Raw genomic sequence first — 21,101 nt, forward strand, 5'->3', positions numbered from 1 at the left:
ATAGTAAACTTCGCTCACTCTTCCTTCCTTCCCTCCTCTTCCCCTCCACTGTGAAAGCTTTTTCTTGCCTCTTATGGCAGATAATTTACACCATTGTCTAACTCTCCATTTTCTTTTCTCCCAGTCCATTCCTTTCTCATTCCTTAATTTTATTTTTTTAGATATTATCTCTTCATATTCAACTCAGACTTGTGCCTTCTTGTCTAAATATACTCCTTCTAACTGCCTTAAATAATGAGAAAGTTCTTATGGGGCATGAGTATTATCTTCCCATATAGGAATGTAAACAGATTAACCTTATTAACTCCCTTATGATTTCCTTTTCCTGGTTACCTTTTCATTTTTTTCTTTAGTCTTATACTTGGAAGTCAAATTGTCTATTCTGTTCTTGTCTTTTCATCATGAATGCTTGAAAATCCTTTATTTTATTGAATGTCCAATATTTCATTCCTGAAGGATTATACTCAGTTTTGCTAGAAAGGTTACTCTTTCTAGTAATAGTGTAATTCTATTTCCTTTGTTGTGAAGTTTCTGGAATTTGGCTGTAACATTCCTGGGAATTTTCATTCTGAGATCTCTTTCAGGAGGTGATTGGCGGATTCTTTCAAGTTCTATTTTTCCCACTGGTACTAGAATATCAGGACAATTTTACTTGATAATTTCCTGAAAGATGATGTCTAGACTCTTTTTTTTATCATGGCTTTCAGATATAACAATATTTTTTATTATCACTCCTGAATCTATTTTCCAGGTGAGTTGTTTTTCCAATGAGATATTTCACATTGTTTTCTTTTTTCACCTTTTTGATTTTGCTTTATTCTATTTTGATTTATCATAAAGTCATTAGCTTCCATTTACTCAATTCTAATTTTTAAGGAATTGTATTTCCTTTTGGATTACTCTCATTTCTTTTTGCAATTTTTGTCTATCTCTCTTACTTAATTTTCAAAATACATTCTGAGTTTTTTCATGGGTTGACATTAATTCTTATTTTTCTTGGTGGCTTTGTTTGTAGGAGCTTTAACTTTGTTATCTTCTAAGTATATGTTTTGATCTTCCTTATCACCATAGTAACTTTCTAGGCTCAGAATCTTTTTCTGTTGTTTGCTCATTTTCCCAGCCTATTACTCAGATTTTTAACTTTTTGTTAAAGTAGGGCTCTGTTTCCTGGGTAGAAGGTAAACTGTTCTAAACTTCAGTGATTTTATGATTCTGTTTTCATAGATCCTTCTAGTGACCTGTAACTTTTCAGTTCCTTCAAAGTGGTATAATCTAAGCAGAAGTGTTATTACTACTCTCATGGCTTATGTATGCTCTTATCTGTGAATGGCCACAAGAACTTTGAGTAGTTCTCAAACTTTGATTAACTTTAACTGTAAGTTCTAGTGTGCTAAGGCTCCTATCTCTGGGACTATGAGCCAGAACTTCCTCCCAGACCTGAGTATAGGCTAAGCAGTAGAGACCCATATTATCTCCTTCTGACCAGATTTAGACACTCTTACCATCTGTGGGCTCAGATCTCCAGAATCAATTTCTGAAAATTCAGAGGCTCCTAATGCCTGTTCCTGGTTAGTTGGTGCCCTCTGCTGGCGCAGCCTACGCTGGGCTGGGCTCCACTTTCACTCTAATGTAATAAACCTTTCCTTCCAACCTTCTAAATTATCTTTGGTGTCTGGGGGCTGAGAAGTATAGAAATCACTACTTCTGCCACTGATTCTATTGCCCCAAGGTCTGTTTGCTGGACCCTGTGTTGTGCTGGTGTGTCCTTCATAGAACTGTGCTACACTCTCATTCTGGTGTAACAGACCTTTCCTCTAATCTTCTAAATTGCCTTCATCTGTGAGATGGCTTCACTGTTGTAGGTTCTTACACTCCAGAATTTGTTTAGAGTCATTACTTAAAGATTTTTGGAGAGATTAGGGAAGAGCTCAGATGAGTCTCTGCCTTTACTCTGCCCTCTTGGTTCTGCCTTCCCAAGGACATTAATATTAAAAGCACTCCTCCCCCACTAGCTTCCACATTCCCAGGGGGGAGAGAGATACCGTCTGACCTGTGGGTTTTTAACTGATGTTTATTATAGAGAGTCACAGACAGTGGGGGAACTCTGGGTGAGGTAAAAGACTCTTCATGCCAGAGGGAGCCTACTGACAATGTCTGGTTTGGCTCTCATCTCCCCTTGGGGTGCCTCACCCTTCCTGAGAAGTCAAGGGGACATGACAACCTGTATTCTACTTGAAATGGAGATACTTGCAGTATAAGAGGCATTTACATATTAATAATAGGGTGCTTATAGTTGGCACATGCACAGTGTGCTGTAGTGATGTAATTTACTAAGAGCTGGGAGGACTTGAAATAAATGGACTCCATCTTTGACCATCCTTGTGAATGTCCTGCCTTCATCACTCCTCCACTAAGACCAAGGATTCAGGTTGGTCCCAAGGTCCTCCAGAGAGCTGGTCTGGATGGTATATTTTGGCACCCCAGAGTGGAGACTCTAGAAAGAACACTACAATTTATATTGACTGTAGAGATTTGTCACATCTCCCTTCAATTCACAGTAGACATAGCTTCTGCACAGTCTCTTCAGAAGAAAAAAGATGGGAGGTGGGCATTGAAACCATGCTGCTCTCTGTGTATGGTCAGTCCTAGGTTGGAGACCCCAGGCTGCAAAAGCTCTGCTTAGAATCTATTCTAGACTTTTCCTACTTTGAGCCTTCAATGGCCATAAAACATGTCAGATGTTAATTCAACCAATTCAGAAAAGGAAGTATGGGTGAAGGGGGGAGGGGCAGAAAGCCACACTTATCACCTCCCCATCCAAACACTTAGGACAATTGTGGAGACATAGTAAGTGGTTAATAAATGCTTATTGATTGACCCCCAAAACCAGAGACCCTTTTTCTGTACCACAATGAATGAGTGGAATTTGCGGATAAATAGGAGAAGCATAGCTTGTATGAAGGTAACTAGACAGAATGGTCTAAGGAATTTGTACTTACACCAAGGAGGGCAGATGGGATGGTGGTGGAGGAAGGATTCCAAAAAATTAAGAGTTAAGCCTCCACTAGTATGGCTTTTAGAGGTGAGGAAGGTGAGGGCTGAGAAGTAAAGGAATGAAACATCTACGAGTTGTGTGACTTAGTCTCATGGAAATCCTGAAACCAATATGTTTTCTAGACAGGACATGTCCCTTGTATGCGCCTCTATTCTTTCATCTAGTCAATGAACATAAAACTTGCACTCTCTACCTAGAAATTAGGGTGAAATCTCTCCCAGAGGTTTGTGAAGATTTAACACAACATGTGAAAGGTGAATCCCGAAAGCACTTGAGATCTGCAGAACACTTAAATATTCACTTGAAAAATGTAGGATTTCAGGCAAAATTTCAAGGCCATGGACAGAGTTGTGGGCATTTGACTAGGAGGTGATCACTGAGTCCTAGAATAGAATGATGGATGGCATTGTTCTTCTTCCTCTTGACTCAATTCTTTAAAAAAAATTATTGAAGCTTTTTATTTTCAAAACATATGCAAGGATAATTTTTCATCACTGGCCCTTGCAAAACCTTATGTTCCAATTCCCCCACCCCCTTCCCTCTACCCCCTTCTCTTAGATGGCAAGTAATCCAATATATTTGACTCCATTCTTGAGGCCAGAGCTTGTTTACATATCTTCTAATATATATTATTCTGCATCTAGTTTTCATATGAATTTATAATTATTGCTAGCTGGGCTTTTCTCCTTCTCTCCCTCCTTCCCTTCTTCCAAATCCTTCCACCCCTTCCCTCTCTCTGTTTCTATTGGCACTTGCAAAATATCTATTGATCAGTTCGAAATATATTGATTTTATTGACAAAGGGGGTGGATTTAGGAGATTCTGTGAATTCTAATAGACCCCCACAGAACAAATCCCTTTGTAACCAAGGAGAAGGAGATGTTCCTTTTTTCCTAAATGAGCCATTGAGAAAGACCTGGATCTACCAGAAGGAAAACTAGCTCAGAATGAAGAAGAAAAGTGGGGATAGGGGGTCAGAATTGTGAGACACTACCTCCCCCTTTCTTTAAGATGATGACACCAAGGTTTCCATAGTGCTATTGATAGCCAGCAGCATTTCTAGAGTCAAAAGTGATGAGACTATTTTCTGATGATGACATCTATCAGCAGAAACAGAGGTAAGTTTAGCTATACCAGACTTAAAACTATATTATAAAGCAGCGGCAGAAATAGAGGTAAGTTTAGCTATACCAGACCTAAAACTATATTATAAAGCAGTGGTCATCAAAGCCATTTGCTATTAGCTAAGAAATAGAGTAGTTGGGGCAGCTAGATGGCAAAGTAGATAGAGCACCGGCCCTGAAGTCAGGAGGACCTGAGTTCAAATTTGGCCTCAGACATTTAACACTTCCTAGCTATGTGACCCTAGGCAAGTCACTTAACCTCAATTGCCTCAACAAAAAAAAAGGAAGGAAAGGAAAGGGAAAGGGAAAGGGAAAGGGAAAGGGAAAGGGAAAGGAGGAAGGATAGTTGATCCATGGAATAAGTTAGGTTCCCAGGACAAAATAATCAAGGACTATAGTAATCTAGTCACAGAAGAGCTTGCTATACTGCAAAGCATCAAAGGAGCAACTACAGGAGAGGATATCTATGAAAAGGTTTGCAAACTATGAATGTTTTGGAGCTAGACTGGGTTAAACTAGCCAGTGTGACAACTGATGGTGCCCCTAGCATGGTGGGGTCTGAGAAAGGAGTAATTGTTCGCATTAACCAAGAGATGAACAAACATAACCATTCTCATCCAATAGCTATACACTGCCTCATCCACCAACAAGCACTGTGTAGTAAATCACTGAAGTGGGACTCTGGTATGAAAATTGTGGTATCTTGTATTAACTTCATTAGAGCTAATGCAATAAATCACAGACAATTTCAGGAATTTCTGTCTGAGCTAAATGTTGAGTATGAAGATGTTCTATATCACACAGAAATCCATTGGCTACCATTCTGGAGAGCAATCTGGAATTATGCCCAAAAAGTTATCAAACTGTGCATACCCTTTGACCCAGCAGCGCTACTACTGGGATTATATCCCAAAGAAATACTAAAGAGCGGAAAGAAACATATATGTGCCCAAAATGTTTGTGGCAGCTCTATTTGTTGTAGCTAGAAACTGGAAGATGAATGGATGTCCATCGGTTGGAGAATGGTTGGGTAAATTGTGGTATATGAAGGTTATGGAATATTATTGCTCTGTAAGAAATGACCAGCAGGAGGAATATAGAGAGGCCTGGAGAGACTTAAATCAACTGATGCTGAGTGAAATGAGCAGAACCAGAAGATCACTGTACACTTCAACAACAATACTGTATGAGGATGTATTCTGATGGAAGTGCAAATCTTCAACATAAAGAAGATCCAACTCACTTCCAGTTGATCAATGACGGACAGAGGTAGCTACACCCAGAGAAGAAACACTGGGAGGGGAATGTAAATTGTTAGCACTACTATCTGTCTGCCCAGGTTGCATGTACCTTCGGATTCTAATGCTTATTGTGCAACAAGAAAATGATATTCACACACATGTATTGTACCTAGACTATATTGTAACACATGTAAAATGTATGGTATTGCCTGTCATCGGGGGGAGGGAATAGAGGGAGGGGGGTAATTTGGAAAAATGAATACAAGGGATAATATTATAAAATATATATATATATATAATAAAAAAAATAAAATAAAATTTAAAAAAATGATCACTATAAAAAAAAAAAAAAAAAAGAAATCCATTGGCTAAGTCAAGGGAGAGTTTGGAAACATTTCTATGACTTACTTCCACAGATGACAACTTTTCTGCTTTCAAAAAACAAAGAAGTACCAGAGCTCAATGATGCAGAATGGAAATGGCACCTTGCCTTTCTGACAGATGTAACAGAGCTACTCAACAATTTCAATATGCAACTTCAAGGAAAGGGGGAGCTCATCTGTGATATGCAATCACATGTCAAAGCATTTGAAGTAAAATTAGGCCTCCCAAACAAGTGAAGGAGGAAAACTTCTGCCATCTCTCCACAACTCAAAATCTGTTAGCAGAAAAGTCACTGATTGCATTGTCAAACAAAACATGTGTGGATTCATTGGAAAAACTGCAAAAGGAGTTCCAATTTAGATTTAAAGAGCTTCATCTCCATGAACAGGACATACAGCTTTTCTGTAATCTATTTTCTATTGATATTGAAAATGTGGATACAATTTACCAAATGGAACTGGCTGAACTGCAGAATTGTGACTCTTTGAAAGATGCATTCAAGTCAAGCAGCCTTCATTTTTTTCTATGCATCATTACCCACTGAGACATATCCTCATCTCAGGATCCATACACTCAAAATGGCAACCATCTTTGGCAGCACTTATGTCTGTGAACAGACTTTTTCTAGAATGAAACATTTAAAATTTCCAACCACATCAAGACTAACAGATGCACACTTGATTCACTTGTTACGACTAGCAGTGACAAATATGGAAGCAGACATTGACCATCTCATTAGCCAAAAGCAGGCCCATAGTACCCATTGAAATAGTGGTAAGTTTGTTGATTTAATTTAACTTCATTTTAAATATTCTATTTGTTCCCGTTTTGTTTCTTCACTTCAAAATAAGATATATGCAGTGTGCATAGGAATTTGTTCATAATTTTTGTTTTTACTATAGTCCGGCCCTACAACAATCTGAGGGACAGTGAACCGGCCCCCTATTTAAAAAGTTTGAGGACCACTGAGTTATAGTATATGTATGCTACGGAACATTGTTGTTCTATAAGAAACAATCAGCAGGATGATTTCAGAAATGTCTGGAGAAACTTATATGAACTGATGCTAAGTGAAGTGAGTAGAAGCAAAAAAACATTGTACACAGCAACAACATCATGTGATGACCAACTATGTTGGACTTGGCTCTGTTCAACAATGATTCAGGCTAATTCCAATACGCTGTAATGGAAAGAGCCATCTGCATCAAGATAAAGGACTGTAGGAACTGAATGTGGATCACAACATAGTATTTTCACCTTTTTATTGTTGTTGTTTGATTGCTTTTTTCTTCTTTATCATTTTTTTCCTTTTTGATCCTATTTTTCTTGTGTAGCATGATTATTGTGGAAATATTTATAGAAGAATTACACATATTTAACATATACTGGATTATTTGTTGTCTAGAGGAGGGGGAAGAGAGGGAGAAAAATTTGGAAGACAAGGTTTTTCAAGGGTGAGTGTTGATAATTATCTTTGCTTATATTTTGAAAATAAAAACCATTTATTAAATTTTTTTAAAGAAATACAGGTAAGCCGACTAGAGGAGTGAGGCTGCTCTTAGCACTAATTTTGTTCCTTTGATTCATAGCCAAATGCTCCAGCAGTGAGGCTGACAATGTCCTCTTTGGCAACCTCCTGTTCTCACTCCTGGTGAAAAAAAATTGGTTCAAGTCTTCTTTAGTAATTGCCCTAATGGCCTAAAGAACTTTTTTTTTGCAAACCTTCCTCCTCCTCCTCCTTCTCCTTCTTCTTTTCCTCCTCCTCCTTCTCTTTTTCTTCTTCATCCTCCAGTCATCAAACTTAATTGGAATAAGCCTTTAAGGCAAATGCAAAGTGAGCCTCCACAAAAAGAACCTCCCTTAAGGTGCTGCTACTCACTAGAAATGTACATTTTTCTCAAAACCCATATAAAAGACTGGGCACTCTTTGCTCAGCACAGGCAAAATACATATGGAGACCCAAGCCTCCACTTCCTTACAAAAGGAAGGTATAAATGGATACCTGCCATTTTGAAATTGGTGTATCATAGGCATCTCAAACTCTTGTGTTGACAAAAATTGTCTTTTTCTCAAACACATGCATTTCCTGTACATCTCTATTATTGTCACGCCCCCGCCACAGATGACATTAGTGCTTATCTTTCTTGGAATCAAAGGACACATTTCATTTTCTAGTCACCATTCATTTTCCCTCTCTTTCCAATTCCAAATCCATTGTTTTGTGATAATATGTACTTTACATTTTCTTGTGATTTTTAAAGTCTTTCCACTTTGTTTTAACACTTTTAACCCCAAGAAGCCATTGTTTTTTCTGTCTCTCTTACTTTGTACATGTCCTTAGACAAATCACTTCCCTTCTCAGGGGCCCAGTTTGCTCATATTTGAAAATAGGAAAATGGTAGTTGTCCTAATGACCTTTTTTTATTAAATCTTTTTATTTGGGGAAGCTAGGTGACCCAATGGATAGAGCCCTGAAATCAGGAGGACCTGAGTTTAAATCTGGTCTCAGACACTTCATACTTCCTAGCTGTGTGATCCTTGGCAAGTCACTTAACCCCAATTGCTTCAGAAAAAAAAAAGAGCTTTTTATTTTCAAAACATATGCATGGATAATTTTTCAACATTGAAATATTTCAACATTGCATAGCCTTGTGTTTCAAGTTTTCCCCTCCTTCCTTCCATCCCCTCTCCTAGATAGCAAGCAATCTAGTATATGTTATACATGTTAAAATATATGTTAAATCCAATATATTTAAACATATTTATATGGTTCTTTTGTTGCACAAGAAAATCAGATCAAAAAGGTAAGAAAATGAGTAAGAAAACAAAATGCAAGCAAACAACATCAAAAAAAGTAAAAATGTTATGTTGTTATTCACACTCAGTTCCCACAGTCCTCTCTCTGGATGGAGATGGCTCTCTTCATCATAAGATCATTAGAACTGGCCTTAGTCATCTTATTGTTGGAAAGAGTCACGTTCATCAGAATTGATTGTAGTATCATATTGATGTTGCTGTGTACAGTGATCTCCTAGTGCTGCTCATTTCAATTAGCATCAGTTCATATAAGTCTCTCCAGGCCTTTCTGAAATCATCCTGCTGATCATTTCTTATAGAACTTCTTATAGAACAATAATGTACTATAAATTACTCAGCCATTCTCCAACTGATAGGCATTCCAGTTTCTACTAAGAGGACTGCCACAAACATTTTTGCACACATGGGTCCCTTTCCCTACTTTAAGATCTTTTGGGGATACGAGCCCAGTTACTAACACTGCTGGGTCAAAGGATATCCACAGTTTGATAACTTTTTGAGCATAATTCCAAATCGTTCTCCAGAATGGCTGGATGCATTCACCATTCCACCAACAATGTATCAGTGTCCCAGTTTTCCCACAGCCCCTCCAACATTCATCATTATTTTTTCCTGTCATCTTAGCTCATCTGACAGGTGTGTACTGGTATCTCAGAATTGCCTTAATTCACATTTCTCTGATTAATGGAGATTTAGAACATCTTTTCATAGGATTAGAAATGGTTTTAATTTCTACATCTGAAAATTGTCTGTTTACATCCCTTGACCATTTATCATTTGGAGGATGGCTTAAATTCTTATAAATTTCAATCAATTCTCTACATATTTTAGATATGAGGCCTTTATCAGACCCATTAAATATGAAAATATTTTGCCAATTTATTGCTTCCCTTCTAATCTTGTATGCATTAGTTTTATTTGTACAAAAACTTTTTAACTTAATACAATCAAAATTATCTATTTCTATTCAATTCTGACTTCCAGTTCTTCTTTGGACAAAAATTCTTTCTTTCTCCATAGATCTAAGAGGTAAACTATCTTTTGTTCTTCTAATTTCCTTATATTATTACTCTATATTTAAATCATGAACCCATTTTTATCTTATCGTGTTATATGATGTTAGGTATGGGTCAAACCCTAATTCCTTCCATACTAGTATCAAATTTTCCCAGCAGTTTTTATCAAATAGTAAGTTCTTATCCCAAAAGCTGGGGACTTTGGCTTTGTCAAACACTAGATTGCTATAGTTATTAACTATTTTGTGCTGTGAACCTAACCTATTCCATTGATCAACTACACTATTTCTTAGCCAATACCAAATGGTTTTGGTGACCACTGCTTTATAATATAGTTTTAGATCTGGCACAGCTAGGCTGCCTTTGTTGGCATTGTTTTCCATTAATTCCCTTTAAATTCTTAACCTTTGCCCTAATGACTGTACAGAATTATTTTTGAGGCTAATGCTTTGGCCATATGAAAGGGCTATGACAATTGGAAGTGTTACAGTTATGAATGTGGTTGAACCATAACTATGATTTCTACTTAGGCAGTTTGCTTCCTGATCTGAAATCTAGAGTTTTACAGACTTGAGGAACTGGGGATATAAGAACAAAGAGCTAAGATTTCCTCTGCTACAAAAATTAGAAAAAGAAAAACAGAGGTCCATTACAGAGTGGAAAACATTAAGATAATTTTAGAAAAGTCTGCTTTGGAGTTTGCTCTGTCCTCTAGGTTAGTGAGTTTTTCTTCATTACACGGTACAGGAATAGAGGGTGGACATGATTTTATTTTTGTTCACCGATGAAAACTGAGGCACTGAAAGATATAAGTGACTTATCTACAATCACACAGGTAGTAGCAACAGAAATGTTTATGTCCTTAATATAGACTCTGACGTTGAGATGCAACAAAGTATGGGTTGATTCTCTGCTGCGTGTGTGAATTTTTGCCTCATAATTAATACCAAGAAAACACAGGTTCTCCACCAGAAGCAGAACACCATCGATATGTGTAACCATTGATTGTAGCAAATGGAGAAATTTGAATGCTGTGAGTGAATTCACTTATCTTTACTTTCCATTTGGGAGACTCTGAAGGAAAATGTGGGAGAGAAGAACTGTTAAACAACCTACTATATTGAAGATCTACAGAGCTATTGTGCCGACCCCACTGTATGATTGTAAATGCTGCACAGTATACTAGTGCCGTGCCAGGAAACTGAACCACTTCTATTTTTAATTGTCTTAGTAAGATTCTGAAGATCACCTGGTAAGATAAAGTTCTAGACAATGAGGTCCTTTCTTGAGCTGAACTGCCAAGTATTCATACAACTGCAGAGAGCATGACGGGCTGGTCATATTGTTCAAGTGCCAAATGTATGTTTACCTGAAAGATTATTTAATAGAGAATTCACACAAAGCAGACAGTCACATGGAAATGAGAAGAAGTGATACAAAGACATTCTGAAGGTTTCTCTGAAGAACTTTGGGATAGATTTTGACACAAGGGAGATATATCCATCTACCATGTCACGCCCACACCAAAGAAAATGTTGTGCTGTACTCTATGAGCAAAGAATTGCAATAGCTCAAAAGAAACATGAGATTCATGAACTGAGAAATAGCCACTCCAAATGTTCATATGGACTTTTTATGACTCACCCATGGTAAAACCTTGCAGGCTTTTATTAGTCTGATCAGCCATAGTTATACAACACTGAACCTCGACCTCAACATAATGATGTAATTTTGGTATACTTCAAGAAAGAAGGACAACAATGAGTAGTGTTGACTAGCAGATTAGAAATATCTCTGAATGACTTCCATGTGCAAAGAAGTTCCATATCCTCTAGAAGGGCAGTCAGTGTTTAGTGATTTGCCTATAAATTTCTTCATATACAATGACATCATGATACCTGGTGAGGAGGAAGCCGAACATTCAGAAGTTTCCCTGGACCTGTGATGGGCACACTTTCTGGCATGATCTAGCAAACCTCAAAGTTTTCCAGAGAAGTCCCAGTGATGAATTGGGTTTCTGAAGTCTAAGCACTATTCTAGCCAATCTCCATAAAGATCATCACCATGGAAACTGGAAACTGAGTGGATGCCCATCAATTGGAGAATGGCTAAATAAATTGTGGTATATGAATATTATGGAATATTATTGTTTTGTAAGAAATGACCAACAGGATGATTTCAGAAAGGCCAAGAGAGACTTACATGAACTGATGCTGAGTGAAATGAGCAGGACCAGGAGATCATCATATACTTTAACAACAATACTGTATGATGATCAATTCTGATGGATGTGGCTCTCTTCAACAATGAGATGAACCAAATCAGTTCCAATAGAGCAGTAATGAACTGAACCAGCTACACCCAGCGAAAGAATTCTGGGATTTGACTATGAACCACTACATAGAATTCCCAATCCTTCTATATTTGTCCACCTACATTTTTTTATTTCCTTCACAGGCTAATTGTACACTGTTTCAAAGTCCCATTCTTTTTGTACAGCAAAATAATCGTTTGGACATACATACATATATGGTATTTAACTTATACTTTCAGATATTTAATATGTATTTGTCAACCTGCCATCTGGGGGGGTGGGGTGGGGGAAAGGAGGGGAAAAGTTGAAACAAAAGGTTTGGCAATTGTCAATGCTGGAAAATTACCTATGCATAAAATTTTTGTAAAAATTAATTTAATTAATTAAAATAATATCATCACCATGTTCTTCATGATCATGATTACCCTTCAGTTTCTATGAGGTTATGGCTTTTTTTATCAGAGCAATTCCTGGCCACCACCACTAAAAACACCACTGACCAAAACCTGTGGAAGGTTTTGATTTGAAAAGGTGGAAATGAATACACCTCCCCAGATAAAATACCGATCCTGGGAATATCAGTACAGTGCAGGCCTACAAAATGCCCTCCTAGGACCACTGACTTCTTTCCTCATAATAAGAATTTTCATCTGGCAATACAAGACCTTTCAAGCTTTTAAAGAAGAAGCAGAAAGAGCAATAGATGAAGAACCAAGAGATCTGGGATCTAGTGCACCCCCTGCCACCCACTAGCTATGTAATCTTTGACAGTCCCCTTCCTCTGCTTAGATCTTCTTGTCCTCATTGATCAGATGAAAAGCTTGAAGAAGGTATTTGATCTTCAAGAACCTTTCCAGCTCTGTTATTCCAGAAATCTGATTAACCTACACTAGTAAATCTTTTACATCTAGCTCCCAGCAAAAATGTACATATGACATCCTTTTAAGTTTAATCTAAACTATTAACATTATTCCATCACTTTAAGCAAAACAATAAATGAAGATCTGGTTGCCAATTTCTGTGGTGTAAATGCTGCCATTGAAAGTTTCACAATTGATTCTCTCCAAATGGTATGAGCAGGCACCAGCACATCCCTACATGGGTTTCAATGACCCTTGCCAAGGTTTCCAAAATAAAATTGGTCCAGATGAAACATTTAAGTAGTTTCCTCCCCTTTAGAAACATTTACATTTGTTTTGTCCTGAAAAAAAAAAAAGAATGATTCCAGATGCAAAATGTAAAAATAAAACATTTATATAATTATGCTTTCTATAAAAATTCTTTCAATGTACCATTCCAAAGTAAGTGTTGCTTTGTTCAGATTTTGATTTCTGCAAAATCATTTAAAACAAGAAAAGAGTGTAAATGAACTGAAGGATCTCCAAAACTAAATTTTTCCAGCTCTGAAATGTTAAAATTCTAAGACCCAGCACCCTTTCCTCCCTCCATGCACTGCAGTCAGGGAAGGTTTTCTGGTGAAGGATTCTAGTCATCATTGATGAGGAGGATCTGTCTGTTAAGGAAGCTGGAGTATTTTGTTCCAGATTCTGAGAAATTGAGGAGGTAGTGAAATGAACTGAGAGAAATAATAAAGAGAAATTGGGCTCTTGGGGACCTCAGTTAGCATGGGCATCTAGTGATGGGATTGGGAAGAACACTGGTCTCCTGTCTCATAGACTGGGACAGATGGGTTAACTTGGGCAAATAACCCCTTCTCTCATTGTATAGAGAAGAAAGGTTATCTGAAATGATCACTGAGATCCCTGCCAGCTGCAGAGAGTAGGCTTTACAGCCAAACAGGGACCTTTAACTGACTCCCTACTGAAAGGCCTTGATGCTTCCAGATCATATAAAGATGAAGGTAGTATAAGGTCTGGTAAAGGGTGGGGTTAAGTTAGTGGAAAGTAACAGAAATTTTAAAAAGGGAGAAAAAGTTAATATAAAATAAAAAAAGATAAAATGGTCAGAAGCATGGAAACAAATATATATATATATATATATATATATATATATATATATATATATATATATATATAATTTCACCCAAGAAAATGACAATAATGAGATGTCATAACAAAATGTTTGTGATGCACCTAAAGCAGTAATAAAGGAAATTTTATATCTCTAGAGGTCTACTTGCATAAAATAGAGAAAGAGAAGGTCAATGAATTGGGCAACTAAAAAAGCTAGAAAAGGAGCAAATTAAAAATCCCCAAACACTAAACTTGAAATTCTATAAAGGAAATATTAATGAAATTGAAAGAAAAAAACTATTGAATTAATAAATAAAACTAAGAATTGGTTCTATGAAAAAACAAACAAAATAGATAAACCTTTAGTAAATTTGATCAGAAAAAGGAAAGAGGAAAATCAGATTGTTGGTCTTAAAAATGAAAAGGGAGAACTTGCCACTAATGAAGAGGAAATTAGAGCAATAATTAGGAGATACTCTGCCCAACTTTATGGCAATAAATTCAATAACTTAAATGAAATGGAAGAATACCTTCAAAAATATAGCTTCCCCAGATTAACAGAGGAAGAAGTAAGTAGTCTAAATAGTCCCATTTCAGAAAAAGAAATAGAATAAGCTATAAATCAACTTCCTAAGAAAAAATCCCCAGGACCAGATGGATTTACATGTGAATTCTACCAAACATTTAAAGAACAATTAACTCCAATGCTATATAAACTATTTGAAAAAGTAGAGATTGAAGGAGTCCTACCAAATTAATTTTATGACACAGACATGGTACTGATACCTAAACCAGGTAGCTTGAAAACAGAGAAAGAAAATTATAGACCAATCTCCCTAATGAATACTGATGCCAAAATCTTAAATCAAATATTAGCAAAAAGATTTCAGAAAATCATCCCCAGGATAATACACCATGACCAAGTAGGATTTATATCAGGAATGCAGGCCTGGTTTAATATTAGGAAAATTATTAGCATAATTGACCATATCAATAACCAAATTAACAAAAACCAATAGATCATCTCAATAGATGCAGAAAAAGTATTTGATAATATCCAACATCCATTCCTATTAAAAACACTTGAGAGTATAGGAATAAATGGATTTTATATAATCAGGAGCATCTATTTAAAACCATCAGTAAATATCATATGTAATGGGGATAAGCTAGAACCATTCCCAGTAAGATCAAGAGTGAAACAAGGTTGCCCACTATCACCATTACTTTTCAATATAGTACTAGAAACGCTAGCCTCGGCAATAAGAGCCGAGAAAGAGATTCAAGGAATTAGAATACGTAATGAGGAAACCAAATTATCATTCTTTGCAGATGATATGATGGTATACTTAGAGAACCCCAGAGATTCTACTAAAAAGGCATTAGAAATAATCCACAACTTTAGCAAAGATGCAGGATACAAAATAAATCCACATAAATCCTCAGCATTTTTATACATCACCAGCAAAATCCAACACCAAGAGATACAAAGAGAAATTCCATTCAAAATAACTGTCAATAGCATAAAATATTTGGAAATCCATCTACCGAAGGAAAGTCAGTAATCATATGATCAAAATTACAAAACACTTTCCACAAAAATAAAGTCAGATTTAAATAATTGGAAAAATATTAAGTCCTCTTGGACAGGGCGAGATGACAATACTCCCTAAACTAATCTATTTATTTAGTGCTATACCAATGAGACTCCCAAGAAACTATTTTAATGACTTAGAAAAAATAACAACAAAATTCATATGGAAGAACAAAAGGTCAAGAATTTCAAGGGAATTAATAAAAAAAAAATCAAATGAAGGCAGTCTTGCTGTACCTGACCTAAAACTATATTATAAAGTAGCAGTCACCAGAACCATTTGGTATTGACTAAGAAATAGATTAGTTGATCCGTGGTATAGGGTAGGTTCACAAGATAAAATAGTCAATAAATATAGCAGTCTAGTGTTTGACAAACACAAAGATCCCAACTTTGGGGATAAGAATTCATTATTAGACAAAAACTTCTGGGAAAACTGGAAATTAATATGGCAGAAATTAGGCATGGACCCAAACTTAACACCATATACCAAGATAAAATCAAAATTGTTGCATGGTTTTGGCATAAAGAAGGAGAACATAAATAAATTAGAAGAAGACAGGATAGTTTACCTCTCAGACTTGTGGACTAGGATTTGTGACCAAAGAAAAACTAGAGTTCATTATTGATCACAAAATAGAAAATTTTGATTACATCAAATTAAAAAGCCTTTGTACAAACAAAACTAATACAAACAAGATTAGAAGGGAAGCAACAAACTGGTAAAAATATTTTTACAGTTAAAGGTTCGGATAAATGCCTCATTTCCAAGATATATAGAGAATTGACTCTAATTTACAAGAAATCAAGCCATTCTCCACTTGATAAATGGTCAAAGGATATGAACAGACAATTTTTAGATCATGAAATTGAAACTATTTCCACTCATATGAAAGAGTGTTCCAAATCACTATTGATCAGAGAAAGGCAAATTAAAACAACTTTGAAATACCACTACACACCTGTCAGATTGGCTAAGATGACAGGAAAAGATAATGACGAATGTTGGGGGGGGATGTGGGAAAACTGGGACACTGATGCATTGTTGGTGGAGTTGTAAAGTAATTCAAACATTCTGGAGAACAATCTGGATTTATGCCCCAAAAGTTATCAAACTGTGCATACCCTTTGATCCAGCAGTGTTACTACTGGGCTTATATCCCAAAGAGATACTAAAGAAGGGAAAGGGACCTGTATGTGCCAAAATGTTTGTAGCAGCCCTTTTTATAGTGGCTAGAAACTAGAAATTGAATGGATGCCCATCAATTGGAGAATGGTTGGATAAATTGTGGTATATTAATGTTATGGAATATTAATGTTCTGTAAGAAGTGACCAGCAGGATGAATACAGAGAGGCTTGGAGAGACTTAACATGAAGTGATGCTAAGTGAAATGAGCAGAACCAGATCATTATACAATTCAAGCAATACTATATGAGGATGTATATTCTGATGGACATGGATATCTGCAACAATGAGAAGATCCAATTCAGTTCTAAATGATCAGTGATGAACAGAATCAGCTATACCCAGGGAAAGAACACTGGGAAATGAATGTAGATTACTTGCATTTTTGTTTTTCTTCCCATATTATTTTTATCTTTCTGAATCCGATTTTTCTTGTGCAACAAGAAAACTGTACAGATGTGTACACATATATTGTATTTAAGATATACTTTAATATGTTTAACTTGTATGAGACTGCCTGCCATCTAGGGGAAGGGGTGGAGCAAGGGAAGGGAAAAGTTGGAACAGAAGTGAGTGCAAGGGACATGTTGAAAAATTATCCATGTATATGTTCTGTCAATAAAAAAACTATAATATAAAAAATCGGTGGGAGATCCAGAGTACCAAGAGAAATTTGAGGAGGGAGAAAACATTTGCAAGTCTTAAGCAAAGCTTTCCTGGAGGATGCCTCAGCTATTCTGGGGCTTTAAGGAAAGAAGGGACATCAGTTAATGCAGATGGAGGTTCAAGGATTCCAAGCATGGGAGTCTGTGTGAGTAAAGGGATGGTGGTGGGAGAGGACAAGGAGAGAGGGAGTAGTTAAATGGGTCAATTCCAGCCAGGGCTAATAAAGGCAAGAGGCTGCTGCTCAGCAATGAAAAGGCAGTTAGTAACAGGGGCAAGCATAGGGACAGCAGGAAGAAATGGGCACAGAGCAATGGCTTGAGAATCAGAGGGCTTGAGTTCACATTCTAACTGTCCATGACCCTGGGAAGTGACATTTCCTGAAGCCTCAGTTTCCTCATGTTTAAGATCAAGGGGTTGGGCTAGTTGATCTCCAAAGTCCCCTTGTTGTTTTGACATTTTACTGTCCCTTCCAGATCTAACCCACATAATACGAATATTCCCTACCCCATTCTCCCCCCAAAGGTAGTTGAAAGGGGTGAGGGGGCCGGGGAGGGGCCTAAAACCCAGTGCCTGTTCCTGGATTCTTTATCCTGCTGCTGAGCCCCTCCCTGCATTTGAAAAAAACATCTCTTGTCTGTGGGGTCTTTGTTCTTATAAGGCCTGAAGCTTGTTTGGCTGAGCAGACCACTAGTTGCCATGGTAACTGGTCTGTCTCCAAGGATACTGCCACTGCTGAGTTGCTGACCCTCATGTCTGTTTTGTATGGGGATTGTGTTTTGTTCTCTAAGCTATAAGCAGAGGTAGGCTTCCTACCCCCTTAGTTCTGAACAGCCAGGTAGGCACACAAATACTTACTGAGGGCCCCAAAATAACAGAAGATACATGTGTGCACACCTAGATACATGTACTGAGGGAAATGGGCAAAGCCAGAGATAGACAGAGATTGAGGAATACAGAAACTGGACACTAAGAGGATATGGAAAGCAGCTGTGGCTGCAAGACTTGAGACAGGAGAAGTAACCAATGAGCCAATCATGATTCCATCTAAAATCCCAGGGCATCTCCTAGCCAGGTGCCAGCCTAAATCCATAACCAAAATCTTACCTTTCCCAAGGCAGTCTCTGAACTGTTCATGGCATGTTTTCATGTGTAAAAAGTACTTTTCATGGGCTTCATTTCATCCTACAAGACCCTTGGGAAGTAGAGAATCCGAGCATTATTTTCCATGTTCTAGATGCAGTCGAGGCACAAAGAATCATTTATGAGATGCTATCTGTGCAGTAGGCACAGTGCTAAGCTCTAGGAATAGAAGTCAAAAGAGAGTCCTTGCCCTCCAGGACATTACATACTCATGGGGAAACTTAGCACCCCAGAAGAAGGTGTAAAGGAGAACATGGAGAGGAGAGGAGGGAAGGAGTTAGGGAGGAGGTGTGTGGGAGCATTATGGAAAAGGAAGTTGTGACTGAGAAGAATGAAGGCGTGGAAATGGCTGGCTTGGGCTCTTGCTTAAAGTAGAAGTTCAGGCAGAAACTGATCAGCCAGAGGAAGGGACTGCAAAGTGGAGGAATGTTCCAGGGGAGAAGGTTGCTGGTGGAGAAAGAAGTCCAGAGACCCAGCAACAACAACTGGAGCATTTAGTCTCCTTCTATTGTACAAACAGGAAGGAGTACCTGTTAGATATTGGTACATTTCAAGAATCTGATCTTTTTTATGTAGATGTAGTGAAAGAAAATCACCCCTTAAATGAGCCAGCTTCAGCCTGCACTTCAGAAGGCTTACAAAGGATCTTAGAGCTGGAGTTAAAAGGACTCAGGGCTATGAAGTCCATCCCCCTCATATTCCAAGTGAGGTAAATGAAGCTCAGAAAGAGTAAGTGGTATATCCAAGTTACCACACCTGAGAGGCAAGATTTGTGCTTTCTGCTGTATAATTGTGCCTCACAGGGAGCCTTCCCCAAGGAATATCAGAACCTGACATCTGTCTTGGTCTTGAAACAAAGAAATAAAAATAAAAGACACTAGTTTCCAATACATGCAACAACACTGAAAACATAGAACAAGGTATCTTGGGGGTGGAGCCAAAATGGCGAAGGGAAGTTAGGAAGCTTCTCAAACTTTCCCAGTTTCCCTGGAAAACCACAAGAAATCAAGCCTCTGAACAAAGTTTGATAAAATGAAGCCACTCTCTCATTCAAGATAGATGTGAAGAACTTCAAGATAAGTCATTCTCACTGGGGTGAAAGGGGTAATCAGCCAAGGTAATATGGTGTTTGGGAAAGCCAGTGAGAGGCTCTTAATCATAGCAACTAATAGGCTCAGTCCTGGCTCAGTAGCAGAGCAGACCAGTGGAGCAGTCTCAAGTCCCAGCTCAAAAGGCAAATTGCTAGGTAGGGAAACCAGGCTGCTTCCTGGAGAGAGTTGGTAGGGCAACCCACTGCTGGGAACAAATTACCAAACACAAGGGTTTCCTGAGCTCAAAGCTGCACAGGAAACTTGGGACAACACTCACCTTACCACAGGACTAGAGCTCAACCATAAAAGGCACAAAGAGGACATTTTTAAAAAGAGAAAGAAAGAAAATGAGCAAGAAAAAGAAAATAACTTTAACCATAGAAAACTCTTATGGTGTCAGGAAAGATGAAAACACTATAAAATGCCCACAGGAGAAATCTCAAAGAATGATATGAATTGGTCTCAAGCACAAAAAGACTTCTTGCAAGCTCTCATAAAAGATTTTAAACTGCAAAGAGAATAAAAATGAGGAATAAAAACAAGATATATGCAAAAGAGAGTCAACAGCTTGGAAAAGCAAAGAAAAAATTGACTAAAGAAAATAATTCCTTAAAAAATACAATACATCAAATGCCAAAAAAAAAACCCACTGAAGAATATAACATCATGAAAAGTATAATTAATCAAAAGGAAAAAGAGATACAAAAAAAAAAAAACTGAAGAAAATCATACATTAAAAACTAAAACCAGGCCAATAGAAGCTAATGACTCTATGAGACATCAAGAATCTGTTAAACAAACTTTTAAAAGAATGAAAAAATGGAAAAAATATAAAATACCTCATTGGAAAAATAGCCTACCTGGGAAACAGATCCAGGAGAGACAATTTTAAAATGATTGGTCTACCTGAAGGCCATGACCCTGGATAGCATTCTTCAAGAGACCATGAAGGAAAACTGCCCTTATATACTAGAAGCAGATGATGAAATACTCATTGAAAGAATCCATTGATCACTTTGAGAAAAAGATTTCACAAGGAAAATCCCCAAGGAATATTGTCGCAAAACTCCAGAACTATAATCTCAAGTAAATAATACTGCAAGCTGCCAGATAAAAATAAATGAAGTATCGAGGAGCAATAGTCAGGATTACCAGGATCTGGCAGCTTCTATAATAAAGGCTCAGAGGGCCTTGAATACAATATTCTGAAAGGCCAAGGAATACAACCAAGAATTAACTACCCAGTGAGACTGAATATCATCTTACATGGGAGGAGATGGATCTTCAATAAAGTAAGAAACTTCGAATCATCTCTATTGGGAAAAAAAAAAACTAATCAGAAAATTTGATCTTTAAACACAGGATTCAAGAGAAGCAAAAAAAGGTAAATGGGGAATATATATACATATACATATATATATATATATATATAGTTATATGTATACACACACATAAACACGTACATATATAATTTAAAGGTTAAACTCCTTACATCCTCA

Source organism: Sminthopsis crassicaudata, chromosome X (genome assembly GCF_048593235.1).
Source record: "Sminthopsis crassicaudata isolate SCR6 chromosome X, ASM4859323v1, whole genome shotgun sequence".
In the NCBI taxonomy this organism is placed as follows: domain Eukaryota; kingdom Metazoa; phylum Chordata; class Mammalia; order Dasyuromorphia; family Dasyuridae; genus Sminthopsis; species Sminthopsis crassicaudata.